This window comes from Metopolophium dirhodum, chromosome 9, assembly GCF_019925205.1.
Source record: "Metopolophium dirhodum isolate CAU chromosome 9, ASM1992520v1, whole genome shotgun sequence".
NCBI classification, from domain to species: domain Eukaryota; kingdom Metazoa; phylum Arthropoda; class Insecta; order Hemiptera; family Aphididae; genus Metopolophium; species Metopolophium dirhodum.
In genome coordinates this window covers 24,593,710-24,606,306 of record NC_083568.1, presented here as the reverse complement: position 1 = coordinate 24,606,306, position 12,597 = coordinate 24,593,710, and the positions used below count along the sequence as shown (strand labels likewise).

At 28.1% G+C, this 12,597-nt stretch overlaps 1 long non-coding RNA gene across 1 annotated transcript; it reads right to left on the bottom strand.

Annotated features, from left to right (window-relative positions):
• Positions 1-3,452: 3,452 nt before the first annotated feature.
• On the bottom strand, positions 3,453-6,117 carry LOC132953105 (uncharacterized). Its single transcript, XR_009665551.1, has 4 exons — positions 5,783-6,117; positions 5,440-5,553; positions 4,114-4,366; positions 3,453-4,045 (listed from the first exon to the last, which is right to left on the bottom strand). It is a non-coding gene; the product is annotated as an uncharacterized LOC132953105 (long non-coding RNA).
• Between the last annotated feature and the right edge of the window lie 6,480 nt (positions 6,118-12,597).

Genomic DNA, 12,597 nt, shown 5'->3' with positions numbered 1-12,597 from the left:
ATAGGTATCATTCCACGATATGTTCCTGGTCGTAACCGAGAATATAGTGAACAACGAAAGAACGAGAGTATTAAATGTTTGTTTATAAGAAAGAGTGTGAGTGTGTATGTGTGCGAGGGAGAGAAAGAAATAGTGTGAAAAAGAGAGAGAAAGAGAGTGAAAGAGATAAATAATATTACAATTAATGTACGGTCGGTAGTATATTGGTTTTATGATGAATTATGCATCGGATATCAGTTTTTATTATGTTCTCGAAAAATTATGTTCTTAGTTACCAATTTTATATTTTATGAACTGGAAATTAGACATAACTAGCTATTACTACGACTGCAATAATGTCTAATAAATTTAAAATAGTACGCTCTGAAAGAATATGAGTGTTATATATATATATACTTATAATATAATTTTTTTATATGCACGAGAACCTAATAGTATTACACTTTTGAATAACAATTTAATATATCTACCTCATTTTCTGTTAATTTATTGAAATTAAATTTAAATAGATACATTTTATTAATAAATGATAAATTAAATTAATAAATCATGAACATTATTTTATATTTTTTTATTTATGCCAACATCTAACCTTTTTTAAATAAAGTATAAATTATATAGATTAACAGGAGTTTTTTTTATGTACTCTAGGTCTACCTTTAAATTATCACACATAACAAAACAATATGGATTTCACAAAGTACGTTGTACATACATGAAGTTATTAAGCTATATGTTTAAATGACCACTGATGATGAATTAAAATTAGTTTGGGCATTTGAATAATATTTATAATTTATTCCATACTTGGAAAAAAAATGTTATAATTTCTGACAAGTATGCTCGTTAAAAAATTCATTAATTAAAAACGCAATTAAACGCTTAATAATTCCAAAATTTACATTTATTGTCCTAACACATTCAAATGTTTTATATACATGTAAATATTTTGAATTACTTAACGTCTGTATAATATTTGGTCATGCAAATGCAGAGGCCCGTATGGCCAGTATCCGTAGCCAGATCAATTATTCAGGTGGGGCAAATCGAGTTGTAAAGAGTGGGGGGGGGGGGAATAGAAAAAAATAAATATTATGACTAATTTTATTTTATTTTTACAAATTAATTACAATGTTTTAAATTTATGATTAAAAAATAACATAAGTAGTATTAATAAAAATATAATAGTCTTAAAATTAGGTTTTACAAAATATTTTTTTATTTATTTTTATTTAAGTATTATGAATATTAATACAGATGTAGTTTACTATTCTTTTGATTGTTGAAATCCATTAACGATTCTTCTATACTTAAATTATAGACTCATACACCAATAAAGCCATGTTTGAAAGCCGGTTATGCTTCATTGATTGCCTTTGTGGACTTTCAATTCAACTGAAGCTGTCATTTTAAATATTTCTTTAAATTGCATTCTCTATTAACATGTCATTATTAAAGATAATATTATTTTCTTTTAAATAATTTTTCACACAAATTATTTCTTCTTTTCAGAGGATATTAATATTGAGATCCTTAAATACCTTAAAATCATTGTAATTCAATTGGAATATATTAGAAATATCTTTTATAAGTTCATAATTTTTTTTAAATCGAGTTTCATTTTAGATTTACTAATGTCAATTATTTCATAAAATTTACGTAATAATGAAATGCTGTCTTCAACATCTATTTAAGGGTAGGGGATGTCTGACCGAAAATCAAGTGGCCAAAAGTCTAGTGATCGAAAAAAAGTGATCGAACACATTTTCGATCGAAAAATATGATATCGAAAATGCAAATGATCGAAATGTTATGTAATCGAAATATATTATGGTCAAAAAATATATATTTGTGTTAATTATTTAAAAAAAAAAAATTATAATATAAAATTAACTAAAGTAGGTATTATAAGGTAAAAAAAAGTTGTAATAAAATATTAAAATAATTGGTAGGTATATACTAGTATAACTTATAAGTATTAGTTTAGTATAAATAATATAATATAGTGAGTAATTAAAATTTTAAATTTTGTGCTATTCCTCTTAAATACTCTAGTAAATCATAACCGGGATCAGCTAAGAATCTTTGTTGCACTTCTTTTAAACGTATATTGTGGGATTGGACTTGAATTTTCATTTTTTTATTACTGCGCCCATAAAGTAGCATCTCAATTACTGCTTCAGTTTCGTTCTGAGTAGATTGTAAGGTTTTGATTTATTTTTGTAGTCCTACGGTATACAATAATAAAATAGTTACATAGGCCATTGGGTGTGGGGGAGGGCACTGTAGGTTTTTTTTTTAAATTGGGTGGTTGGTACACGTGTGTGTTGTGTTTTGGCAGAATTTCTAATGGGGCATCCGTAGGTTTCTGCCGTGCCCCGGGTGGGGGGATGGCAGCACTTGTTCTCCGGACACCGTGACTTGCACGGAGAAAAATTCCGCCCGGTGGTCGAGGATCGAACTCGGACCGGCTGTGCCGAATCCGTCGCGTTAGACCGCTCGGCCACCTCGACCCCCAAACATAATTATTATAGTGAACAAAATTAATGATATATTATAGTAAAAGTTTAAAATAACATACTAACAATAAGTAACAATATGTTTTCATTTGCAAGTATATATTATACATACATATTAATAACAATAAATCTATTGTTTAGATTGGCAACACAATAATTTATTAAATGTTATATCACCAAGATGATTTCGCCTTGATGTCAAAACTTGGACAGCACCACTAAATAATCGTTTGACAGGTGCTGATGAAGGAAGGGTTGTGTTGTACTTCAAAAATATTTTTTTAACTACAGGATAATTGTTTAATAACTGTAGGTCTTTTTTTTTTTTTTGAATTTAAGTATTTTAACACTTGAACATTTATTTCTTCATCCGGAGAATCATGATTTGAATTTTGATCACATATATTACTATACAACTCTTTATCACTCATATTATCACTGTCATCTGCAGAGTCAGAATTTGTAGTAATTAAAGATAACATCGAATTGCATTCATCGATAAACATTTTTTTACATAGATCTCTATACCTAATAGGTACCCAGTCCATTTTGAATTTTGGATGACTTATTGATGCTATTATAAAAAACGTTTGCTTTTTGGTTCGCTTAGATTATATAAAAACTAAACCGTTTTTTGAGACTAGTCACAATTGCGAGACTTAACGGTTTACAATATGTTAACTGGTTGGACTGTATTAACAACTTTCTTAAAGCTAAAAGAGTTGGAGCAACATAACCCAAGAAGCTGTTCTTTTCACCTTGCAATTTATCTAACAAAAACGCCAATGGTTTCATAAAATTGCAATATTTTTCGATGAATGCCCACTCACTAACTTTTAATTTAGGCAAATGTAATTTTTCAAATAATATACCTACATTTATTTTATGATTAGAAATTTTTTGTGTTGCATCATACAATGAATTCCACCTACTTACCACAGGTACTGGGAACTTACACTTGCAAACGTCATATATTGTGTCTGATGCTGCTGTATTTCTACTAGCCAAATTACAAAAGTTTGATAGTTTATTAAAAGTTGACTTAGAAATTTTGTTGTAATCATTATTAGAAATTTCAGAAATATCATTGGCTGCAATTAAATTTAATGTATGTGCACAACATAGCATATGCTAAGGTAAAAAAAAACTGCCATTGTTACCTAGGTTTGATTCGACATTTAGCAAATTATTCAAATTAACTCTTTCTGAATCCAAGTCTGAGCAGTCAGATCCACTATCAAAATTTGAACTCTCTGAACTATTTTCATTAAAATTCCCCAAATTACTTGTACTTGCTTCATGAGTTGGAAGAGAAGAGAACACTCTGAATGCTTTACCAAAGTTAGAAGCATTATCTGTGACAATATGTGTTATTTTTGATAGAAAATCAATTTTGTACGTTTTTGCAATTTCTGTTATAACCTCAGTAATATTTTGATAGTTGTGGCTTCCTTTAATGCGTATACAACCAATGACATATGATTGCCAAAAATATGTTTTCTCATCTATGAAGTGACAAGTCATACCTACAAATGAATCATAATTAATTATAAAATAATAATATTAATAGTGTGCATAAGGAGTAGTGTATAACCATGCAACTACGGTTATTGGCACTCCATATATCGGCTGTTGCACAAATATAATCATGTTTGCTATTAAATCAGTTAGCATTGAAACGTATAGTTCATATTTTAAATCTAATTGTTTTGATAACTGTTTTCTGCGTGGAACTATAGCATCATTTGATCCAGTAAGTCCTAAAATTAAACTTTTGAAATTTTTTTTTCACAAGTTCTTAATGGTCACATTTCATTCACAATATATTCAAATACTAAATCCTTCACCTGAAAATAAAATAACAATAATTAACACACTATAAAAGTGTTATCTAACACTTAAATTATTTACATGTTGGAGGTATTCAAAAGAGCATAATCTTCATAATGATACGTTTTAGGAAAAAAAATTATAAACGAATCTATTTTTCAAATACAGAGTTGACATCAGTAAGCATATAAGTTAGTAATATAAATACTTTGGGCATAACTTAAGATAAAAATGAAATTATATAAAAAATTGTTTTTCTTATAAAAATACAGGTAATTTTAAATGTAGGTATATAATAAATAATAATAATAATTATATTATTTATTAAATTACTAAAAATAAAGTTAATTTGTTTATATATTATGTGTGGAGGCATATAAATTATTATTTATATTTTAAGTTGAGTTATTAGTTGGTTACATATATAAAATTATCACTTATTTTATGGTGGATTTTATAATTATTCCAGTACTTAGTACATAAAACATATACAAAAAAACAATTGATAGGCAGGTTAGGTACCAAAGATTTTAGTAGTTCTATAAAATAAACCTACTAAATCTAAAATATAATATAAAATTAACTGTAATATAGAAAGTATCTCATTGTGGTGTGTTGTAGGTATTATTTTGAATTTAAAGTAATCTATTTGTAAAATTCTTTTAGTTTAATTTTTTGTTTCTATTCATCATTCAACTAATACAATAAAAATATATCAAAAGAAAAGATTCAACATTTTAAACCAATATGTTTTGAATAAAATATATATTATACTCTTTAAAGTAATTAAAAAGGCTAGTATGTATATTGATTTATTTTTTTTATGACATGGATAAAACTTATTAAAATTTATCTTTAAAAACATATTTGCTACATAGTAAAATTAGGTAACTAGTTTAGTAAGGATAGTATTATCACAGGTTAAATAAAACTAAAATCAAAGTTAGTTTCATCTAATCTGTATTCTGTGATATTAAAGTACCTAACTAAGTATTAAACTACAGTAAATATAAGCACAAATTGCTATTGGTTTGACATAGTTGATTATTTTATGGTAAATAAATTAGAAAAAATCTGAACTAATAATTACCATGTCTTTATAAATTTTTTTTGGACGAACATCAACAATTTTGGTTTGAATAACATTTGAACTTTTCTTACTTCTGGGTATTTCAACTTTCGGCATTAATACTGGATGTTGAGTCTATAAACAAGTAATTGGAACATCAATTAATAATTGTAGGTAGGCAATTGTTATAATTATAGGTGGGAACCAGCCAACGGGTTAATCATAAATACAAAATATGATACAGTTTGTTCTTAATATTCTTTGACTCCATGTAAATTGTGATATAATATTATTGTTATGTAGGAACTAATAAGAAATTAACCGAAATGTTTGGATTAAAAAAAAATTAGTTCAAAAAACTTACTTTAATATGGATTAATAAGTTGCCACTCGATTTCGTTGACGCACTTATCTTATTATGACAGGTCACACAAGATGCCATTATTTTATTACCATTGGTCGATAACAGTTTGTAAAATTCGTCAAATAAGTATAGAAACAGTGAACAATTTTGTGGTACATTTTCAGTTGATGTTGGTGAAATGTCAGTAGGTACCAGTTATCGGATCATCAACGTTTTCATCCGTTTGTATAGACGAACTCTTTTGGTCTTTAGTAATGATTGTATTATGTAACGATCCATTACAAAATATAAAATATTTCACCAATAAAATAAAATTGTAAGTAATAGACAAAATTATGAAAAATAATAACACTAAAAACTGAACACGTTGAGTAACGAGAGTACGCTGCGTAGTCCGTACAGTACTACAGTACGAGTTTGTAATAAATAACGGACGTTTCACGCCAATTATTTATTTTTTTTGTACAATATTATGTAGACACAACAAAGTACGAATTCATAGAACCAGGGTCCGGTTGTGAAAATTATTTATAGCACTTGATTACCCGATGGACATAATTTATAAATAAATATAGAATATTATGAGGCGCTCGATGGAGAATTATCAATTTCCGTACACAGCATATTATTAATTATTAATATTGTATAAGATTAAAATATTGCTATTTTCTTATCTGTCAATATTATTTCTGTATTTTAGTGTTTATAAACCATCCGCCGCGCAGCCGCAACAATAAACAGTTTCGACCACGATTTAAGATATTATACATATATATATCTTAAATCGTGGTTTCGACCTATCATAGAACAATATACAAGCGAAAATCGATCAGCTGATTCGGTTTACGTTTACCTTTAGTCTGAAGTCTGAACCTAGGAAACGAGCCCGTAAACCAACATGATGTTAGATCCTTGTTTACCCGTAGGACCTATGGTGGCATAGAGTATACTCTATGCATGGAGGAGTACCTCCATTGAACTATATGATAACATATAGGGCCGTTCTTACAATGTCCGGTAAAGTGTCGGTTAACGCTAACCGACTGATAACAGATTTTTTTACCGGCAGAATTTGGCCGGTTAAGTGTCAGTTAACTTTAACCGGACATTGTAAGAACGGCCCATAGTATCATATAGTTATATATGTTATATATGTATAGGTTAAATGGGAACCTCTGGTTCTAATTCTTGTAAACGCTCTTTCGGCGTTCGTAAATCGTAAATCGTAATACAGGCGTGAGACTTCCCCGTATGGCGTATTGATTATAAATAATTCGCATCTCCCATGGATATTGACATAATAAATCGTCATTATTCCACAGATATATAATAGTAATATACTATAATAGTAGTATATCATTTCTGTGCATTATTCGTAATTAATAATAAATTATTTGTATTAATTTTTGCAAGTAATACAAATTAGATTTCTTATTAAGTTGTTTATTTTATATTGAATGATAATATTGTAAAATAGTTATTACTAATTATTAGCTACGAATTTTGTGAATTATCTAGATAAATTTATCTAGATGGTTATAATTTTTATCTAGATGAAAATAAGATGTCAATTTTATTTTTTATCTAGATAAGATAAAGATATGACATTTTTATCTAAAGCACAACACTGCAGATGATTCACCTAAAATATAGTTATTCAAGATTTTAGGTGTCTTTTTTTACGTTTTGGGGATTTAATTTTGGGTAGGTAATCAATTTTCACATATTCGCAAAACTTCGTTAAATACTTTTTCATTTCTCATATCTTTAAAACTATTAAGCACACTATGAATAATTGGAATAGCTGAGATGAGACCAGTTTCTCTGGACTGTAGAATTTTATCGGCTGGTTTAATGTATCTTAAACATTTTAACATAATACATAAAGAAAATCTAAATGTTTTCTTTTTCATTTCGAACGAGAGTCCTGCGCATTGAGCTACTTCATTACCATAAAATTATTTTCCCTGTACTTTTTTTTAAACTATTTAACATATTATTATAATTATTATAAATAATTTCACATATTTTTAAATGGCCAGACCAACTTTGTTCTAACAATCTAACTGTATTATCCTTCATTATAATGATGGTATTATAATGATTTTATTTTAAACGTATTAAAAACTTTATGAATTTCTGTGATCATAAAAATAAAAATATAATTAATATCATAATATTTAATTATTTAAAACTCCATTTCTGGGAGAAATATAATTTCCAGAAAAATTACTTCACTGATTGCTTTTGAAATAACATTGGTTTAAACATTATTGTGTTTTTAAATATCCATTCTGTACTGAAAACCCTTACATTTTGGGAAACGGAAATAAAAAAAACAACGATTCTAATAAACAATTGGTCATGTTTATATTTTGATTTATTTATTTGAATGTTAAACATATTATATAATAGGTAAAGCAAACAATATTACAAAAAAATATGAATATTTCGTATACTATTGTATTATTGTGTTATGATATATTATAATAATAAAATACGTAGGTATATTATCGTTTTAGACATTAATTTAAACCAGAAATCACCGACACCCCTTTTGAAAGTTGACATGTTATGTTGTCCATTTCTTGTAAATCGATGAAAATAATGTTTGTTACTATGTTTTTACAATATTAAATTTTTAATTGTATTACTATCATTTTCTATTCATACTTTTTTGAGTATAAGCAACTTTGAAAAAGTTTCAAATAGTTTCGGTATGGATCAGAAATCTACGCTTGTATGGTTGGGCGCCGCGTGTTAGCTGCTAACGTCTTGGCTGAGAGTAAGTAATGCCCGCTGCTACTATAGCTAACGGATGGGTGACCACCCGGGTTCGTAGTGGTAAAAACCTTGCCACAGATACACGTGTTTGCTTACCTGCCGTAACAACCGCAACACCACCTTACCGTACCAACCTCACCAACCGCAGTTGATAATCCCCTACAACAGCTAATGGTCATAGTTGCCGGGCTTAAGTTCAATAAACAAAAAAAAAAAATGTACGCTAATAATGGTTATTTGAAGAGGTTATATTTTTTAATTTTCCTCAATAGTTTCTTAAGCGTAAGGATAACTACCGAAAATCGCTGAACACGTTTAAAGAAACACCAGTGAGCAAAGCTTAATATAAGATTGATCAGAATTATTATTCTTCAAATATACTAATGATTTGTTTCGGATGTTTAGATTAATGACATAAGTCACTACACCATTATCGTGTGTTCAAGTGAGTGCAAAATAAAATTATAGTGTCCGTTATATTTACTATCCGATATGTTCTTAATATTTTCTGTAGTTTTAAATTTTAATGCATTTAGAGTTTAGACCAATAAGCACAAAATAGATAATCAATAAATAGATAATCAATAAGCAGTCAAATTTCAATAACTGTTTTATAATTTTTATAATTAAGACAATATTTTATTCAAAATTAATTTGTATACTCCAATGACAATGTGCTCGTTGAAATGTTGTCTAAGTGATGTGATAAATAATATATGCAATGGTCAGATGCTTGAGAAAGGTTAAATTATACAGGGTGTCCCACTGAGATCTGACAAATGAAATAACTTTTGTTCTAATTAATATTTTTAAAAAATTTCTTTTAAATATAATTCATAGACTATTGCGCTACACTTTTAGTATACATTTTTTATTTTTTATTTTTTAATACTGAAAATAAAAAACTTAAAAACTGATAAAAAAAATTTCCAAAATATCCAAAATCGCCAATTTGTAAATCTGATTTTCAAAGTCAATTGGCTGATTTTTTACCATTTTTTTAAATATCAATATTCTTGTTAAGTAATATACGATTAGAAACATTATAATTTCAAAATGATTTATATTTTCTGAAAATCAGATTTACAAATTGGCTATTTTGGATATTTTGGAAATTTTTTTTATCAGTTTTTAAGTTTTTTATTTTCAGTATTAAAAAATAAAAAATAAAAAATGTATACTAAAAGTGTAGCGCAATAGTCTATGAATTATATTTAAAAGAAATTTTTTAAAAATATTAATTAGAACAAAAGTTATTTCATTTGTCAGATCTCAGTGGGACACCCTGTATATCCCGGATTCTACGTAGGCTGACTGTCACACATCATAAATAATAAATATGTCTACAGCTACACCTCTAAAATATAGTTATTGAAAGACATAATTGAGATAATAAGATGTTTATTGCCAGCACTCACAGCCAGGTGAATAGTTTTGCTTGATTTTTTAATCAGTTTCTTACTTAATTATAATATTATTATAACAGTCTAACTGTCTAAGTTACGTTAAAATAAAACGCAATTAATAACTTTAAAAAGATGGCAAAATTGCACTCTTAAAGACATGAATAGATATTATGTTATACAGAACGTATTATTTGTTGTTAATTAATTAACTACATACGTTTGCGTTACCATCACGTATAATTAATACTTTTGTGGCATGAGTGTCCTATGATAAGTCGTGTAAAAAATGTCACGGAAAATACATTTTACATTTAAATAGAAAATTCCAGGCAATTAGGAGGATGTCAAGTATGTCAACATTTTGTATCTCTGTTTGTCGCATAATCGGTATACGCTACCTATAGCTTAACTGCTGTTGGCATACCTCATTTTATGACCGACTGTTTATTTTAAAGCACCACAACCTTTATTATAAAAAATTGGAACATAAATTTATCTTACTCCATAACAAATTTCTTTTAATATTTTAATTTTTACAACGTCGTTATCAACAATTTCAACATTCATAGTTGGCTTACAAATTAAAGTTATGAACATATACAATAATATGATACAAATACTCAAACAGTCAAACAAACAGTATTATGTACTTATATAGTTCTGTTATCGCCATTTATAAACACACAATAATATTGTAAACGTGATACCTACCCACAGTTTTGATATTTTATGTATATCGTACTCTGTGTAGGACGTAGGTGGATGGAGCTAGTTAGTAGTTACCTACCCATTACGTGCTGATTTGCTTTGAACACAATGTGGTTTAAACTTAGTAAATATGTTTCAATGCATGTGTAAATCATTAAAGGTAAATTTACCGCAGTTACATAGATTATGTACAATATGTATATTATAGTTTGTATAAATATAATACAATGATTGATTGGGAGATAGAGAAATAACTATTAATAGAAATGTCAATAGTGACTGATTAAGCATCAAATAATCTACAAAGTAGTAAGTATCTCAGAACAAAACTAGGAACTAATGCATTTGTCATTTAATGGTGTTCCCTTAAAGTTATAAACTGTGATTCCAATACATGGCATACCTACACTATTCTACTATATTGACTAATTTATAACCATGCATTACGTTATTGAAATGCGTATATTTTTGAAAGGATAAATTTGGGATTGTAAAAGGCAACACCATGATGTTTCTGGTTCATGAATAAATATTTATTTATGAATAATACTTGAATCGTTAATATTTTAAAAACCAAAAAACATGTAGACACGATTTGCGTAAAAATATTCATCATTCTAGTCTGAAAAATCAAATATGTGTAAACTATTTTTGCTACTAACACTATGTTTTTATTTCGCGTAAAAGCCTTAAAGTGTATAGGTACAAATACTACAGATTTTACCTAAGCGAATATAGTAAATACTTTATATGCCCAAAGAATTTATTAAATATCTATCCATTTGAGCTAAGTATGAATTATTCACATCCAACCCGTTGTAAGATAAATTATACATTATTTTGAATAATGTCAACTCTTAAATTTAATTTGAGTACCACCTATACCTTTAAAAGTATTCAACATTTCCAGCCCCTGCTTGTCAATTGGATCAAAACCCAGTTAACAAACTTCCAGAGTGGCCCAGTTCTATACAACATGGGCAAAAATATATATTATACCGCATATATATACGTCTACGATTTGTGCTGACATAGGATATATTCCTCGCTGACGACATCGAAACCGTCTCAAAGGAAGATGAACAAAAACGGAAAACTATATACAGTAATAATATTGTAATAAAATAGTATATAGGTCTATTATTATATTTTATTGTATATTATAATAACTCTGTATCATATAATATTATACTTTACTACATTTTATTATTATATCATTAACGAAACGTTGTGAAATGTGTAAACGCGGATTAACGTAAAAGTTGTAATAGCAGAAACCTGCTACAACATTAGGTATTAATAAAATTAATTTAATTAAAAAAAAAACAAACAAACTCACCATATTAAAACAACCTACGATTCAAACTGTAATAGGTATGTGTTTTACATCTCTCAGTTGTAAAACACAGGCCTCACGATATCATTAGGTCATGCAGCTGGTTGTAGGAGTGACAATGACACCATTGTGTGCTGTACTTGCCCCGTGGTCCAACCATTGTTAATATATTATTATTATTATAGACAATGTTGTGATTGCGCGCTCGCTTGTTATTTTATTTACACGGCTTCTCGTGTTATCGATACCTTTGTTATTGTTGTTCTACTTGGGTCGTCCGGCCATTTTATTTATTTTTTGTCTAATTCTTTTTTTTACTAAGTACACGTTTTGGGGGCTAGCCAATACATGCCACTGTGTGCGCGCCTTCGCCGCCACCGGATCGGCGGTTACCTATCATCACACTGTAGTATTTGAACTCAACACGTTATTAAGATCATCAAAGACATGGTCAACAGTTCGATAATATTATTTATAATTATACTGCACCAATGGTGGTTTCATCGACGATAACTGGTGAAAACATAAATTATTCTTAACGAGGATCTAATTATGGACGAGTCAATCAAATAAATCATAAT